Source organism: Myotis nattereri (assembly GCF_964212035.1).
Source record: "Myotis nattereri genome assembly, chromosome: 2".
Lineage (NCBI taxonomy): Eukaryota > Metazoa > Chordata > Mammalia > Chiroptera > Vespertilionidae > Myotis > Myotis nattereri.
The window spans coordinates 50977736-50997390 of record NC_138076.1 but is presented as its reverse complement, the minus strand read 5'-3'; the positions used below and the strand labels follow the sequence as shown (position 1 = coordinate 50997390).

The 19655-nt window shown below is 35.6% G+C and overlaps 1 pseudogene across 1 annotated transcript in view; it reads right to left on the bottom strand.

The window, feature by feature from the left end:
- Window positions 1-17976: 17976 nt before the first annotated feature.
- The window catches only part of LOC308513698 (axin interactor, dorsalization-associated protein-like), a 137362-nt pseudogene continuing 135683 nt past the window's right edge, over window positions 17977-19655 (bottom strand). Inside the window, exons 2-3 of the transcript in view lie at window positions 18476-19122; window positions 17977-18262 (exon numbers count right to left, since the gene is read on the bottom strand). The product of the transcript in view is annotated as an axin interactor, dorsalization-associated protein-like (transcript). The remainder of the gene's footprint in view (window positions 18263-18475; window positions 19123-19655) is intronic.

The following is a 19655-nucleotide window of genomic DNA, read 5'->3' as shown; positions in this document are numbered from 1 at the left end:
CTCCCCCCGATCAAGGAAACAAACAGGACTTTCTAATTAGCCTTTAAATAATCAGAATTTAAATGAAATATTTATATTACTCCCTGATGATTTTAATTAACTAGGTCATACTCGCTAAGGGATTATTCCTATAATGCATGGGTTAAAGGCAAATAAAAATAAAATTATGAAACTTTACCAAATGGATGATAATTGAAGGGAATGAAAACACCCATTTCAAAATTATACTGAGAGTTTAGTTGAATCAATGATTACACAAAACACTAGAGTCTATAATTGTGGTTAAAATTCTTTAGGTTTTCTCTGAAGACATTTCTGAAAGTGCTTATCCTATAATGTGCAGAGGATTCATTTGGAAATTAAAATTTGAAGTTATTTATTTTTAAACTTATCATGAATGTAGAATAAAAATGTAGAAGTTTAGTGAAATATGTCATTTAATAGTTTGGTTAGTTAATGAGTACAAATTGAAAAAGTATTATAATTCAATTTTAATTAAATATTTTGCTTGATCAGAAAAATCCAGGCCGAAGTATCATATTAGCTGTTGTTATTACAAGATGTTTTTGCTCCAGATTTTTTATTTGATTGCAATAATTATATTCAACTTGATAAAGCAAACCAAAGAGAAAAAAACTTTAGCAGTTGAAGTTAAGGACTTACTATGCATGAAAGAAAAACAAATGAGTCTAATAAAATAGACTACTGGTTCTGTTTCTCTGATGTAACCCTGACTGATACACATGCATACAGATAATTTACTAATTACACAATCTATTTCATGTCTCAAAATAAAATTATATGTAATAAATTATAAAATGTTGGTAATTATGATAAATTCTATAGTCAACCACTGTAAAATTGAAAGGAAGGTTTTTTCATTCTTTTTTATGACATTATAAAAAACAAGAGTTAAGATTAAGAGGCAATCATAAAATAATCTTAAAATAAAAAGGATTAATTTTTTCTCTGAGAAAATAAGTAGGAACAAAATATAAGAAAGGACTCAGTGTAATTAAAAAATTTAGATAAACAGAAAACTATAATAAAAAGTTTTTGTTAGATAGTACTTCTATGCTGGCTGATTTTCAGAGAAAGAAAATCATGCATTTCACACACACACATACACAAACACTCATTTCTGTGTGTAGTGTGATTAAGTATACACTTAACTGTAACTAACATTAGAGAAAAAGACAAACATTTTAAATCAAGTCTAATAAGTTACTGATATAGATAATACAAGAATTATTTTTCTTTATCAATGTCTGAAAATAAATAATGCTGGATTTAATTTAATTAACGTTTCACTATATAACAGTAAATGTGTGGAGAAAAAGGTTTGTCAAATGCATCTAAACTAATTTCAGCAGCTACATAGAGAGTGAACGAAAATGTAAAAATACAGTCTTCAAACATATCAATTATAGGGATTTAAGATGGGTTGATACTTGAAGAATGAAAAATTTAAAAAGGAAGTACAATATGAAATTTGCCCAAACATGAACATTTAATGCAGGATTCTCCAAAGAGGAACACAACCAAGAGGAAGATATTGAAGTATCTAGGCCATTAGTAGACTTTCTTGACTTGAATTATTAAAGTTTTCCGTTGTTTTTAATCATAGAGCAGGGTAATGTGCACACACTCTGAAAACCCCAGTCACCCTAGGGTACTTCAGCTGATTCCCAGATATATGAGCAAAACTTCTTCTTTTTTTTTTTTTAATATACTTTATTGATTTTTTACAGAGAGGAAGGGAGAGAGATAGAGAGTTAGAAACATCAATGAGAGAGAAACATCTATCAGCTGCCTCCTACACATCTCCTACTGGGGATATGCCCACAACCTAGGTACATGCCCTTGACCGGAATCGAACCTGGGACCTTTCAGTCCACAGGCCGACGCTCTATCCTCTGAGCCAAACCGGTTTCGGCAAAACTTCTTCTTGTAATAAACCACTGATGCTTGGGGATTGTTTGTTATGCAGCACATTATGGCAATAGATTACTGACTTAGCCATCATGTGTGTAGAGGTGAACAACAAAATTCTAAATGTGCCATACTTTCTTATTAAAGAGGCATCGTTCAATTGAAAATAAATATATAGGATGCAAAAAAAAAAAAAAAAGAACATTCAAGTGCATATTTTTCTGGGCCTTAGTGTATTTAGAGAAACATTCAAATTTTTAAATGGGAAATTCTTCATGAGTAATTGATGACAAATAGTAATTTTCTCTACAGATATTTAAAAATAAATATTTGCAATACTTCTGAAATTTGTAGAAAGCAAGCCAATGAAATTATTATTTGTAACATTAACATAAGGACATGGTATAATACAGCAGGTCTTTGAATAACATTATTTTGTTGTAAAATTGATGAGAAAAAAGATTGATTCCCAGGCAGAGCCACTGTGTGTGTACAGTTTGCACATTCTCCTTATATCTGGCTGGGTTTTCTCCAGGTCCTCCAGTTTCTCCCAAAGATGTGCATGGTAGGTGAAGTGGTCCCAGTCTGAGTACAGGTGTCTGAGAGCACCCTGTGCAGGAAGGTTGGTCTGTCCAGGGCTGGTTCCCACCTTGCACCCTGATCTGCAGGAAAACTCTAGCCACTCCCAACTTGGAACTGGAATAAGCAGTTTGGAAATTAATTGTTCCTTGCTTTTATTAACCTTTCTTAAATGTAAGTATAGCTCACATTTATTTCAATACTTACTATTATGTGTCTTGGGTCCTTATTTAGATGTTTAGTGATGTTTTTTGTGATCAGAAATATGTCTTAGACCCAATCAGTGTGGCCCAGTGGTTGAGCATCGACCTATGCACCAGGAGGTCACGGTTCAATTCCCGATCAGGATACATCCCTGGGTTGTGGGCTCAATCCCCAGTGTGGGGCATGCAGGAGGCAGCCGAGCAATGACTCTCTCTCATCATTGATGTTTCTATCTCTCTCTCTTCATTCCACTCTGACATCAATAAAAATATATTTAAAAAGGAGAGAAAAGTATCTACACATTAAAAAAGAAATATGTCTTAGGAACTTAACTTTTGTTTCTATCAGTCTATAGCAGGGGTGGGCAACCTTTTTGTGAGTGCGTACCAAAACCAGCAAAATCTCTAACTCAAAATTCTTCTGCGTGCCAACCCTAATTTTTTGAGAACATGTTACGCCTACTTGATATCTCTTCAGGTATACGTATGTGAAGAACCTTGAAGAAATAATAAAATTCATTCGAGCGACAAAAACACAGTATATGATGATGAAAAATACACTTATTTTTTCATGTATACATGTACACTGATAGTCCGACAGAAAACTTTATGACTCTGTTTGATATTATCAGTGGGCCTTTTGCTGCTGCATCACTGATGACAGAGATTTTACATCAGGTTTATATTTCGTGACCTTCAGAGATATGCACGAGCTATACTTTCATCCGTCAGGCTACTCCTATTACGAGACTTAACAAAATTCATCACTGAGAACAAAGATTCACAAGCATATGTGGATGAAACCAAAATACTGGTTGGATCTAGGAAGGCAGGGAGAGTTAAGGCAGAGGCATAGAAATTGCTCTTCCCTTCTCTTGTCAATCCATGTCTATAGTCTTTAAGATAACTTGTTATATAACATTATTTATTTATCTAAGATGCACCTACACTGAATTTATCTGAAAAATAAAGAAGTCGATATTAAGAAAAAAATTGTAAATGGAAGATTATAAGAGAGAGTTTCGCGTGCCAGCAAAAGTGCCAGGGGTTGCCCACCCCTGGTACAGTAACATTGGTTTCACTATACACCATTTTTTGAAGTCCGTTTCTAAGAATTTATTGACAACTCTAAGATAAGTGAAGACTTGCTTTTATACTACTTTGCTTTCAAGCTATATCAAAGGAGAGAAATAATAGCATGAGCTTATTTTATTACAGGCTTCTAAAAAGTCCATGCATATGTTTATTTTTTTAACTCCATGTTTTTAGTTTGCTCATCTGTCTCAACTAATATCTAAATCTTCATGATGCAGGAAAACCACTGCTCTGACAAGTACTTGGCCATTTAATTAAATTTAGAAGTTGTATGAGGAAAATAAATAGCACAATATCATTATATTCATATGGATATTATACATAATTTAAGCCAATTTTTTCTTATACAAAGCAGCATTCCATTTTTGGAACCTGAGGTTTAATAGAATTACAAAGGCTTTGGTGGTCATGGAGTTTACTAAATCATAGGCCAATATATTCTAATAAAGAATATTCTTCAATTTTTATATATTTTTTGGTGTTTTTTTAGACATATTTTTTTACTGGTATTAGTAAAAGAAGCTTTAGTTGGCATTTGAAATATGTTATTGCCTGAAGTATCTTAAAAAATAAAGTGGTTACAGCACTTTAATGGGGACCAATTATTAAATTCTCCATGACAGAGTTTAAAGAAATAGTATTATTCTGATATCAAAAAATGTAAAATCATTTTAAACAGTAAGATAGAAGTCTTCTATTAGAGTGATATGGATTTGTGGAAAGTAGGTAGTAGAAATGATCTCTTATCATTATTCTCACCCTCAGGAAGGGATTCAATGTTTAGTTTCTTTCATTCTCAATTGCATGTAAGGAAGCATGCCACGCGGCCTCTACCAGTAAACAAGGTGCTGCTGGGGAGGATCATTGGTCTGAATAAATGCTGAACTATGGAGAAATAAGGAGGACAAAAGAACTGATCTGAGAGAGTCCTAGTGCAGCTGCCTACATGGCAAATGTTTGGTGAGTGAGAGATACAGAGTTTTCCCGAGAGTTTAGGACACCAGCGCAGGTTAATTGGTTTCCGATGATCTTGCCTGAGGCTTCCAGTGTTGTGCCTCTGGTTACAGAGCGGATTACACACTAGGGTAGGAGAGCCTGGATCCAAAGGCAGTGTAAGTGACCATGCAGGTCAGTGAGTAGCTGACACATAAATGCACATGTACTCTAGCACATGTGCCCTGAGAGCAGAATGCACATGTGCCCTGAGAGCTTCCTCAGGCCTGCTGGAACTTGTCAGTGCACCCTTTGGGGAGGGTTGAATTTTGTAGGCCTGTCATTCTGAGAACACAAAATCCCTATACAGAGAAGCTGCAAATCAATAGATGATTATAGACTATGTTAGGAAAATAAGGAATAAACACTTTCCTTCTTTCAGAACAACTGAGGAGCAAGAAGAAGGAAGAAGTGGTGAGAAAACATTTGTCTTTCTTATCTCACTCAGAGCTATTGGGACCATATGTCTAGTCTTTATGGAAAGATGAGGGAGACTAAGATCTGTTGACATTTTAAATAGATATTAAGTCTTATCATAAACTAATATATCTAAATAATTAAAATGACATAGTAGTTATTGGAAGCAGACTGAAATATCAATAAAGGAGAACTATTATTTATCAGAAAACATGTTTTCACAGAGCATAGTTGATAATTAACATTGCAAAAATAAGACAGAATGATATTTATAACTCAATAAATAGAAATTTTGAAACATTTATTTTACTTTATGTATATATAGACACCTGTATATGTATATGTTTATGTATATGTATATGTATATGTATATGTATATGTATATGAATATGTATATGTATATGTGGATATGTGTATAATTAACTCTTTTCTGTACTTTTCTGATCCTTAAAATTTTCTATAGATATTAGGATATACATATCAGAAATTTAAATTTAATACATAAATATTTATTTACTTCATTCATATTTGTGATAAAACTAACATAATAATGGGCTATTATTATGCCTTTATATCATTGGTACTTGGAACACTGTAATACAGGACATCACTCTCCTAATGTACAACATGTCTAATTGTCATTCACACCACTAGCGGATTTGCCATGATGACATCTGACCGGAGCAAGGGTACAAGATTTTAAAAGCTTTAAAACCCCATAGATTTTGTTAGTTTTCTCATCATCTCCAAGGTCATAATTATTCAGAAACTTGGAGAAATGTATTACCTAAGGGATTGATAGAGATCATATAGCCTACTCACTTTAATATTAAAAGGTGTACTTTCTTGTGAAATTAAAAACTTTCACAAAGACTAAAAGCAACAAAAGAGATGTATTCAGGCAAAGTTATTAAAAATGCCCTACAGCTATGATCTGTAAGATTGGAAGTTTGGAATCTGATGGGAATTAAATGTGTCACTTCACACTCTATTCCAGTATTCACATCTTTTAAATTTTTAATGTTAAAACAAAGCCTAGCCTAAAACTTTAAATTTGAATGTCAGTAGAAGACATTTTAAATCATTTATAACAATATGTAATTTCAGAATTTTATCTAAAGCGAGACAAACCTTTCAAATAAAACCATTTCAGCTAATTTATTATTAAAATATTGTTTTAACCAGAGTTTATCATAAAAGATAAGCTACTTTGTTTTACATTAAATTATCATTACTCCTTTAAAAATATATCCTTCTATCTTGAATTTTCCCTGGTAGCACTAGTGTAGGGAGCCATAGTGATACAAATATATTCTTAAGAAGTTTTATTTATTTATTTTTATTTTTTTACATTATCCAGTCTACAAGTATTTTCTGATTGTCCACTACTTCTATGAACCACTCAGAGTTCTATGAGTGTGGCAGTGGGAAAAAAAAAAAAATCCCATTTTTTTGGGTACATACAACTGGAGAGAAATTGATAATAATCAAATAAATGACATGCCAAGTACCATTAAGTGATGTGAATGTGACTAAAGTAAATGAAGAAGTTAGAAAGTAAAAAAGGATGGGTGATGATGAAACCAGGGGTGGTTTTAGAAACATTTGACTTATGCTGTCACACATGGCTCTGCGTTCAGAAGGACCTAGTGTTTAGCTTAATGCCCTGTTTCACTGTCTTGAAATTTTTAAGGCTTTTTGATAAGGAGACACCTCTGCCGCTGCCCTGCCAGCTACAGCTTTGTCCGGAAGGACATCTGGTCTAATTAGCATATTGTACTTTTATTATTATAGACTAGTGGCCGGGTGCATGAAATCCATGCACACTAAAAGGGAATTAATTAGAGGAAATATTTTAATATTGCTATTTGCCCTTTCTTTATAATGGAATTGTCAGAGATGAAAGAAAATTAGTAAAATGTATATGAAAATATCCCTCCTGTCAGAGTCTGGGGCGTGCCTCGCGACACAGAGTCAAGTCGCCGCCCACCCGCACATGCTTCGAAAACGCAGGAGACCCAGACCCGGTCAGCCCCACCACCATCAAGGCCCTCTGGGCGGGGAGCGCAGCCTCAGGTCCCCCAGCCCAGTGCTGGGCAGGGGCACAGCCTCAGGTCCCCCATCAAGCCCCTCCAGACAGGGGGTGCTGCTTCAGGTCCCCTGTCAAACCCCATTGATGAGGGGTGCAGCCTCAGGTCCCTCAGCACAGCCTCAGGTCGCCCAGCCTGGTGTAGGGGAGGGGGCCGTGGCCTGAGGTCCCACAGCCCAGTGCTGGGGAAGGGAGCGCAGCCTGAGGTCCCCCATTAAGCCCTGCTGAGGTTGGGGGCATGGCCTGAGGTCCCTCGGTCCAGTGCTGGGGCTGGGGGCACGGCCTGAGGTCCCCTGCCCAGGCCAGGTGCCATGCAGCCTCAGATCACTGCTGTACAGTCATTACATGATGGCATCTCAACTAATTTGCATATTATCCTATTATTAGATAGACTAGTGGCCCAATGCACACAATTTGTGCATATTAAAAGGGAATTGATTAGAGGAACTATTTTAATATTGTTATTTGCCTTTTCTCTATAATAGAAGTGTCAGAGATGAAAGAAAATTAGTAAAATGTATATGAAAACCTTCCTCCTGTCAGAGTCTGAGGTGTGCCACGGGACCCATAGTCCCGCCCACCCATGTGTGCCTCGAAATTGCACAGAGCCAGACCTGGACAGCCCCACCCACATTGGGCGAGATCCAGACCTGACCAGCCCCACCCTTGTCAAGCCCCGCTGGGCGGGGGGTGCAGCCTCAGGTCTTACGTCAAGCCCCATTGGGCAGGAGTTGCAGCCTCAGGTCCCCTGTCAAGCCCCACTGGGCAGGGGGTGCAGTCTCAGGTCCCCCATCCTGGTGCTGGGGCGGGGGGCATGGTCTGAGGTCCTCTGGGAAATGGAGCCAACTTCACTGAACATTTTCAGTTTTGGCTAGTGTATAAAGTGGTCCAAATTGTTATACATGACACATGATATTCTCTAATGCTTGTGGTATATTAAATGACATGCATTTATTTTTGCATGAAAATATTAATGACTTGATAGCTTTCCTAATGGATTATATTTTTCAAAAGCTTTTTAAGCTGATACGGTAAACTGAATTCATGACTTGACTTCATAACATGTTAAAAAGAAAAGAAACAAAATTATTCCATTCTGATTTTATTCCTAACTGAATGTTAGGATTACTCATTTTTTGAACAAAGAATTGTGGGAAGGGAATGCTACTCACATTATGAATTTTTTTTTATATATGTATACATTATGCTATAATATAAAAGTAGAATGTATTAATATATATCTATTATGATTCCCCAAAGTTTTGATATGTAGGCAGTGATCACTCTTTTGTATTCTGGGTTTTGTTTAAATAAATAAATATATATATATATATATATATATATATATATACACATAAATATAATTCAATATCTACATACTTTATTGTTTATAAGGCAATCACAGTAGCTTTTCAAAAAATATATTTTTGTTGATTTCAGAGAGGAAGAGAGAGGGAGATAGAAACATCAATGATGAGAGAGAATCATTATCTGCTTCCTACATGCCCCTACTGGGGATCGAGCCTGCAACCCAGGCATGTTTCCCAACTGGGAATTGAACCATGAGCTCCTGGTTCATAGGTCAGTGCTCAACCACTGAGCTATTCCAGCCTGGCACAGTAGTTTTTTGTGTGCTGCTAAATTAAATTTAGTAGGAAGAAACAATTGAGCCTATAAGTGTTTAGTAGCCATCTTCATTGAAACAAAGTATCAAAGAGTCTAGGGCCCTAGTTTGAAAAAGTGCAAGATCAGAGTGACAGCATGGTCTGGTTCTAATGAAAGTTTTCTGGCTTATAGATGACCAAATTATTGCTATGCCCTCAACAAGTAATAAAACTGTGAAAAGTAAGTTGGATGTTACTTAGAAATTATCTATAAATTTGAACCCATTTATTTAAGTAGCAACTATCCTATCAATTACTAGCAGAAAGCTAATACTATTTTATAAAAAATTTAATTAAATTATAAAACAAATATATCTCATAAAGGCAGCATTAGATTACATAAAAGGCATTCCATTTTTTGTATACTTATGTATGTTAAATTATACACCTTTTTCATAAGCAAATACAAAGCAGCAGCTGGCTTCTGACATTTAAACAGGTTTTCTTTTACTTTCATGATTTTTCTGCTTTCAGTTGCTGCACTGTTCTATTTTATTTTACATGACGTGAACAAACCACACTGTGTAGTGATGATTTTTAAAGCAAGATTACAACCTAAAAATCAAATATTTTTAATCAATATGGTCATCATATTAGTTAAGTAATTTCTTCTTTAAAAAAAATGATAATATGTTTCCTTCCCTCACTACATTTACCAAGTATTGCTATGCTCATGTTTGGAATAGACAGATATGATATCCCCTGAGAATTTAATCTGATTAATCATACAAAAAAATTGTTTTTTATAAAAATTGCAGTCACTTTTCTCATTTAATGGCTGATAATAACAATGGCTAAGATGTTTGCTTGTTAATATCTTTTTCTGGTTAATGAGTGTTTCCAACTATTTTTAGTACATTTCTCAATCATATCTTAAAAATTCAGGCTGAACTTATTCTCAGAAAAATGATTTTCTAAGCATATTTTAAAAGTGTTGGCACATAGATTTAAAAAAAAAACTGACTTAATTGAGTTAGCTGGTATATGTACATAAAATCTAATAAAATGATTCCTGCTCTGATTAATTCTGTGTAGATGCTAGATACCTGGTGCTTGATCGAGCTGACAGAACAATCATATTTTCATTCGTCTGAGTGGCCCTATAAAATCATGCTGAGCTGAATTAATTTCTTATAATTATGTACATTAAAGTTAATAATAGACAGTTGAGATAATAATGAAACAGTATTCTCTGTATAGAAATATTGTGTCATTATATCACTTACCCAAAGTATGGATGAGTGTATGAATGAGTATTTACATTTTATATTTTGAATATGTTATATCTTAACAGAGCTGAGTAAACATACATAACTCCAGATACTTAACAGTGAAATGAGACGATGCCATGTCTTACTGAATAGAAGAGTAATTGATCCATTCTTTAGAAGATTTGAACTGAAATATGATTTTAGATTGACTGTAAACACATGAATGATCTAATTCTTATATTTTGTGGACTTAGAGGTAATTTAACCCAAGACAGAGAATATTTACTTTTAAAATTTTGGGGGACATATAAATATATATATACATAAGCTTATCTTAGATTTTTGTATATAGATAAATATAGATGCAGATACAGTATAGATATATACACATCAATAAATATATATTCCTTCATCCATGCAGAGATGAAATATATTCATGTGTGCATATGTATACACACACATACACACATATGTATGTACATACCTTAATTTAGAAGAGGCATTGAACCATATGAATGTGGGTATGCATGTATATGTGTATACACATACAAATATTTATATGTATGTGGATGCATATTTCATTTATGTTTGATATATTTACATATATATGAAACAGTGTGTGTAAAATATATGTGTGATGCAGTTCACAGTTTTTTACTTACTCTACATTTTGACACAAAGTTCTATAGAACCATCTGAAAGGATTATGGGCAAGAAGGAGAAAAGTGATTTAAAGCCAGTCTTCTCACATTTTGCTTCAAAGGGAAGAGTTTCCACAATAATTTATATCTTCAAGTGACTTACAAGTTATTTTAGTTAAGTTACTCTGCTGCTTTTTAAAAATCTGTTTTTATTTATTTCAGAGAGGAAGGAAGAGGGAGAGAGATAGAAACATCAACGATGAGAGAGAATCATTGATCAGCTGCCTCCTGCAAGTCCTACACTGGGGTTTGAGTCTGCCACCTGGGCATGTGCCCTGACTGGGAATCGAACCATGACCTCCTGGCTCAGAGGTAGATGCTCAACCACTTAGCCATGCCACCTGGGCTATTCAGCTGCTTTAAAAAATGTAAAACCAATGGGTAGTATGGACAATAAAATAAATATACTCAAATTTTATTTCTGGGGTGCCCATTCATTGGTCATAAATCTTAGAGAAAAGCTGGAGTGATAAAATGCTTATTTATCCAGATTATCTTGAAAGATCAAATGTAATCATAGTCATCCTTAAATTCTACTCTTTCATTTACCATGATCAATTGGTTCCCAAGTTGGCTACCCTTCTTGAATATCTTTTTCACCAATTCTTTCCACAAATTAATTTATATGTGGTATGTTAAGCATCAGTTATAGCCATCCTTTTCTGCTTTTGCCATGATATTGCCAAATTATTCTAATAGCCTCTGACAAATATTCATAAATTAATCCTCCATAGTGCTAAAATATCCAATACGCAAATCTGTTCAAACAAGTCTTCTATTTAAAATCTTCTAAGACACCTGATTGACTATATGATAACATTATTTGGTATGGCATATGAAATATGAAACCTTTCATTTTTGTGATCCCTTAACATGCAACTTCAGCTCTGCCAATGTTTCATGTACTATACTTCACCCTAACATTTTATTTTATTATTTTTTAAAGTTTACTGTTAAAGGTATTACAGATGTTCCCTTTTTTTTCTCTATTGGCCTCCTCCACATCTCTCCCGCCCACTCTCTAGGCCTTCACCACACTATTGTCTGTCCATGGATTATGCATATATCCATGTAAATTCTTTGGTTAATCTCTTCCCGCACTTCTCCTCCCCACTCCCTGACCCTCTAAATTTGTCTGTCTGTTGCATGCTTCAGTGCCTCTGGATCTATTTTGTTCAACTGTTTATTTTTGTTTATTAGATTCCATATATAAGTGAGATAATGTGATACTTGTCTTTCTCTGACTGGCTTATTTCACTTAGCATAATACTCTCAGGTCCTCTCTTGTTGTCTTAAAGGGTAAGAGATCCTTCTTTTTTTCAGCTGCATAAATGCCTATGATCCTTTAACATCACCACCTGTGTAAACATTTTCATCCCTGTTTCTCAAGAGCTGCCAAATGAGCAGTGTTAGTTATCTGTCACTTATTTATGAAACTCCTCCCCCAATTTTCTACACTATTAGACTATCTCTACAGTTTAATCACATCTAAGTGGTATTTTTATATTGAATCATAATAACTTTTAAATATGATATGTTAAGCACCTAGTTCTGCTTAAGAACTTGGCCTGCTTCATCCCTTTTTAAAAAATATATTTTTATTTATTTCAGAGAGGAAGGGAGAAGGAGAGATAGAAACATCAATGATGAGAAAGAATCATTAATCAGTTGCCTCCTGCACGCCCCCTACTGGGGACTGAGCCTGCAACCTAGGCATGTACCCTTGACCGGAATTGAAGCCGGGACCCTTCAGTCCACAGGCCAACACTCTATCCACTGAGCCAAACCGGGTAGGGCTTGATTCATCCTTGTAATACTCAAAACAGGACAACATTGTTTGCAAATTTTCTGTTGAAATTGCATATTTTAGTAAAGAAAGAGATAATTAATTCTTGTAAATGTGCTCTGATATTTATAAAATTTAATTATATTCACCTAGGGAGTGTGCATATACAGATATACATGTATGCCAGTATAATTTTATTATGCATTCTAGATTTTTGTTAGTTTTTAATACTTAAATAAGCTTTCTCTATCAAATCTTTCAATTTTTCTAAAATGTCTAAGCTACAGCATTATTTTTCTTTTAATGGTCTTAGATATTAAAATGTTAATACCCATTATGTCTCCAGATAATTTTTTTATTTGTCTATTACAGTTAGCAGGACATTTACTTTTTGTATCAAATACTTAATTGAGAAGTTGTCACTTGCTTTCCAGTATTAAACTCATTATCATTTGCCTTTAAGAGGATCTCTGAAATGCTTCAAATATATCATCACATCATTAGTAGTACCCTCATTATGCATCTTTCAATGCTCATTTAAAAGAATGTTACATTTAACTAAATTGACATTTTTCTGACATAAAAACCACAGGTTGTATTATTGACTGATTAGATATAAAGAAGACATATCTCTAGTGTCACTTCCAGTATCATAAAAAGATTAACTTGACTAATTAGAAAAACACTATCAACATTGCAAAAACTGACATAGTAGGTATTTATTTTCTGTAAAGAGAGATTTGTAATGTAGTTTCAAAAATGATAAAACACATCAGCTATGGTAAACAAAAATATTTTCATTTCAGTTCTCAAATGTTTATCTCATTAGTTGCACACACACACACACACACACACACTGTGTGCTAAATTTATTCATTATACATAAAACAAAAATCATTATAAAGAAGCATTTAGAGGGCAAAAAGCATAATGCAAAATTTTAAATGTATTCTTGTGATAATACAATACCTGAATAATATAAATTTTAATTTATAATTATTTTAATTGATAGTTTGTTTTATATTATATTGTGTGGTTAAACAGAATTTTTATAAGAATACTTTGATTGGCTATATCTTACATAATAATAGACAAAAATGTAAATTAACCATCCCTCCACTATGCTCACCAGCCAATCAGAAGAGTATGCAAATTAACCCAACAAAGATGGTGGTTAATTTGCATATGTAGGGGCAAAGCGTCAGAGCGAAGACTGAAGGCTCCATCCGGAGCTGTGAAGACTGAAGGCTCTGGCTGGAGCGAAGGCCTCCATCCCTGGTGCCGGAGGAAAACCAGTGCTGGCAGCCAGGGGAAGGGAAGGCCTATTGCACGAATTTCTTCATGCAATGGGCCTCTAGTATTGAAATAAATCACTTGGGTAAATTTGCCATTAAACTGTTATAGTAACAGAAATATGAATCTCTGTGTTGTATTTGTGCATCTATGTTGTATTAATGATTAGAACTCAATGAAGGGTGAATGTATACAACATAAAAATTACAGTCTACTTTATCCTATATAATAAAAGGCTAATATGCAAATCTATCAAATGACAGAACGACTGGTTGCTATGAGGCGCATTGATCACCAGGGGGCAGATGCTCAATGTAGGAGCTGCTCCTAGTGGTCAGTGTGCTCTCACAGGGGGAGCACCACTCAGCCAGAAGCCCTGAGCCAGGCTCACGGCTGACGAGCGCAGCAGTGGTGGCAGGAGCCTTTTTCGCCTCTGCTGCAGCGCTAAGGATGTTTGACTGCCATCTTAGGCCCTGGGGAGCAGGCCTAAGCCATTAGTCAGACATCCCCCAAGGGCTCCTGGACTGTGAGAGGGCATAGGCTGGGCTGAGGGAACCCCCCCCCCCCCACCCAGTACATGAAATCTGTGTACCAGGCCTCTAGTAAGATATATTTATAAAGCAACTCTTCAATAACATTCTGAGAATATATGTTGTTACTGCAAAGACCCTTGGTAGCCTCTTTTACACAGAGGCCATTCATGACATCACTAACTAGACTATGCAGCGATAGTTATTACCACACCTTTTTGCTTTTATTCACATCTGCCCTAGATCATCTATGACAAAGGAAATTAGTTATCATAATTACATCAAAAGTCATTATTTTGTTATGGAAAAATTATCATCTATGAATAAGGATCTGATAGTTTCAACCCCTATTTTGTAGTTTTGATTTATCTGGAATGTGGGTCATTCATCAGATACAATATATTGAAAATATATGAGGGACAAAAACTACAAATTGTCCTAATTTTAGATGATCTACAGTGATCTTTTGAACAAAGTTAGTTAATAAGTAACTTATATGTCACAGTACAATTGATTGTCATTTTTTAGGCCTATTTTATTTGTTTTGTTTTAGCTTTTAGGTTACAAAAATGTGTATTTATAAATATATTGCATTTCTTTATTTTCAAGCTGAAATGGTTTTGTGTTGAGTAATAACCTGAAAGAATTCAACAGAACTCTTAATATATTAAAGCACTTTGAACATTCTTTTAATTAATATTTATAGAACACCTTTTATGAGTTAGGCATTTTCTAATAATTTGTAATTATGATAAGAATATAACATTTTTTATTTCAAGATGTTGCCTGATTTATGAGGAGGTTAAAAGCAATGATTCAGTTCTGGCTGGGTGATCCAGTGGGTTGGAACATCATCCCATACAACAAAAAATAAAAAAAGATTGCAGATTCAATTCCTGGTCAGGGCACATACCTAGATTGTAGCTTTAATCCCCCATTGGGGAACATATGGGAGGCAAGAGATTGATGTTTCCCTTACACATCAATGTCTTTCTCGCTCAGTCTCCCACTGTCTCTAAAATGAATAAACAGATCCTTGGGTGTGGATAAAAAATAATAAATAGATAAATAAATAAATAATAAGTAAATGACACAGCTGTAATTTAGTGTGATAGCTGACATAAACCGGTGGAATAAAATAATGTGTCATCAAGGCATTGAGGAAAGAGTGTTTAATTCTGTTTCTGGGAGTATTTAGAAAAGATTTTGGTGGTGTTGAACTGGGTAAGAAATACTTAGCTCAGAAGAAAAAAGGGGGAGCTGACTTAGGTAGAAAGAAAACATCGATTTGTCAAATGAAAAACTAAACTTCTTTAAATAAGACAATAGATCATTCTTTAAATATTTGTATACCTCATGCATGATAAAAAAAACATAAGTTTCTCCAGAATTTAAATATATTTGAAAAATGTTAAATGTCTAAGGAGTTCATCATAATCATGCCTAAGATTATTGATTCACTAAATGTTTAAACCCATTAAACAAAAGTGTACACAGACTATTACAATTAATACAAATCAATAAACTTGTGATAACATAATTAACTGAATTTAACTATCATGGATTTGATTCAATAAATATACTAATTTTTGCTTTATTTTTATGGAGCTCAGTGTATTTTGTTGTATATTTTTGGTTTTTATTTGTTTGTATTCCTAGTTCTAGATTTCCACAAAGCAAAAATAAAACAAAACAAAAATAGGAGACAATGTAGAATGAGATTTCTTCTTTTTTTTTTTTTTTTTTCCCAGTTTTGCTACATTTTAATAGTAGGTTTTTTGAGGGAGAATTTTTTAGGACTTGTCAGTGACATCAAACAAAAGGAAATCAGTTATCATAATTCCATCAGGGTACAGAGTGCTGGACCGCACCTCAGTTCACATGACATGGAGAAAGTGTGTTTCTTGCCCCTTGAGGAGCTTACAGTCTGGGGGGCTGACAACTCACAGTGTAAGAGTTGAGTGAACAACAAAGTTCTTTAAGTCGATTCCTCATCCCCTCCAGCTATTGCGGACCAAACCATTTTGAAATTAATCTAATCAAGATGAGAGACCAGACTAAATCTGGCTGAGAATTCTTTCAGGCTCCTAAAGTTTCTGACATCCATCTCAGTAAATGGAATTGACCCAACAGGCAACTGAAAGACTAGATCTCTGGAAGCACAAGGGCTAGCACAACTTAATTGAGGTTACTTATTTTAAAAAGCAAACATACTGAACAGTATGACAGGTTATTACACTGGTTTAAAAACAGGCCAAGTACTGCGCCATTCCCCTCGTGCTAGCACTGGTCATTGAAAGTAGTGATATTTAATGTGTGGGCTCTACATCTAATCCACAGAAAGCCCACCCCAGACTTAATGTTCTGTGCATCAAACAGGTGCCTCGTGTATACTATGAAAGTTTTATTTATGCCCCATTAAGTAAATAATAATGTAAATAGTCAGATAATAACAAGCTAATGACCTGCATATTTCCATATGGATGAATGGTGATATATCTAAACAGGAAATAAATGGCAAGCCTATCTACCTATGTAAAAAAAAAAAAAAAAATTGTAGAGTATCTCCAAATCTCACATAATCATCGCTATAAGAGGTATGCAGCTTTCCAGGTTTCACAATCAATTGTCAGAAAACAGCAGTTATTCCTGCAGTATCTAGTTAGCATCTGACTCAAGTTATTTTTAGATTATATGACTTAGAAGACATTATTAACCCATCTAAAAATTGGTAATTATTCTGAGATGGTTCCGCATTAACCCTAGAATCACTATCAGAAAGAATAACAATGTGATGTAGAAGAACAGCAAATCAACATGACTAAAAATGTGCTCACTTTCAGAAACAATCTTGACATCTGGAAAAATCACAGCTACAACCTGGGAACACCCCCATATGGATACCAATGTGGCCAAGGCACACTCTGAGCAGGAAAAGGATGAAATCGGGTGAACTTAGGTCACCTTTGAGGAGCAGCCTAGAAATTTACTTCAAGGACAGCATAACTGTTCCAAACTCTCCAAAGCAGTTTCATACTATCCTACCCACATCGGCCCAAAGTTTGACATTAATTCAAAAAACCAAAAGAGCATAGTGGAGCAGAAGGGAACAGATGTGTAAACTCTAGTACATTCTTATTGCTGTAATAAGGTTGAAGATGAGCACATCCCACCCACAATAGTGTTGTCCCAGGAAGCAGGGCAGTAGTGGTGAATTAGAAAAGAGAATATTAACTGCACAATCAATAGAAAAGTGAAAACATGTTTCAAAACCTACAATAAGCCTGTATCCAAAGGACTCTTACATGTCAGTGATGTGCGGGATGTAGATTCTGTGCTACAGCTTTGCAGTCGACTCCCTTGGGCCCACTGGCCTGGCACCGCCTGCTTCCTGCCTGCTGAAGGGAGAGGATTCTACTCAGAGCTATGATGTTCCTAGAGAATGGTAAAATTCACGGAAGTTCCAGGTTATTCATGTCAGGGTCATTCCTTGTGTGAAGTTTGATGTAGATGAAGATAAAGTGGTTTCTTGGTCAATAATTGCAATTTCTTTCTTTTAAAATCAGTGGGTTTCATGTATAGTTCTACTACAATGGGCCCAGGTTTCATTTCATCCATCTTCATGAAAGCGATACACTTGGTACTGATAAAACTTTTTTTGGGCTTGTAGTGTTTGGATTCAAAGAAGATAGCTGCCCCTTTGGTTAATTTTTCAACATGCTTCTGGAGCTCAATGTCTACATTAAAAGGAACATATGTATCTTCTTTTCTTTCTTTTTTTTTTAAAAAAAAACATATTTCATTGATTTTTTACAGAGAGGAAGGGAGAAGGATAGAGAGTTAGAAACATCAATGAGAGAGAAACATCAATCAGCTGCCTCCTGCACACCCCCTCCTGGGGATGTGCCCGCAACCAAGGTACATGCCCTTGACCGGAATCGAACCTGGGACCTTTTGGTCTAAAGGCTGACGCTCTATCCACTGAGCCAAACCGGTTAGGGCTGTATCTTCTTTTCTTGGAGCCACAGGGGTATCGTGCACAGGAGTTAAATTGTGCCCTTCGGATCCTTTACACTGACTGTGATATGGCTATCAATGCATTGCCCAGCATCTTTCAGAAGGATCTTCTCGATTCTGATAGTAAGTCATTCTTGGTTCTGACGGCAACCTTGGTAATAAAGTACCGGGAAATCTAGCAGCAAAGGAATCAGGAGACCTGCTCCAGCACCACCCTCTTCTTCGTCTTCTTCAAATTCCAAATTCTCTTCTTCACCAGGTGCTAAAATTCTTCTTAAGGGGACAGGCTGCACGTCAGATGGGAATTCTTTATTATAGGTAAGGTGGTTCTTTATTATGGGAATTCTTTAGGATTGGCTCTAGCTGCTTCAGGTCCTCCAGTTTAAATTCTTCTTGGGACTGTGTGGACTGTAAAGCTGCACTTCGTAATTCCAAGCATGCTGCAATTTTGCCCATGGTTTTCTTTAGATCGTCTGTGAATTCAGAATTATTGTGTGGAGCTTGGGCCTCTTTCTGTAGATGTCTTGCTAATATCTGATACTCATTCTATCGCCTCCACCAGCTGGCCGCAGGAGTCGAAGTCGGGCCTGTCCTAAAACTGGTGCCCCGGCGCTACAGCGGACTCCGGGTACCTCCGACGCGGCAGGTCCCCACCGTAGGGCGCCATCCTCCCCGGGCCGGGCGGGGCCCCTACATTAACAGCGCCCGGAGGAACCGCTCAGGCCACCGCCGCCACCCACCGAGGAGCCGCCCCGAGATTTATTCTTAATAAGATCTTGTTCCAGTCACAGGTTATTTCTTTCTCTCTTTCCCTTCTTTCTCTTTCTCTTCTTTTTCTTTCTTTCTTTTCCTTTCTTTCTTTCTTTCTTTCTTTCTTTCTTTCTTTCTTTCTTTCTTTCTTTCTTTCTTTCTTTCTTTCTCTCTCTCTCTTCTCTCTCTCTCTCTCTCTCTCTCTCTCTCTCTCTCTCTCTTTCTTTCTTCTTTCTTTCTTTCTTTCTCTCTCTCTCTCTCTCTCTTCTTTCTCTCTCTCTCTCTCTCTCTCTCTCTCTCTCTCTCTCTCTCTCTCTCTCTCTCTCTCTCTCTCTCTCTCTCTCTCTTTCTTCTTTCTTTCTTTCTTTCTTTCTTTCTTTCTTTCTTTCTTTCTT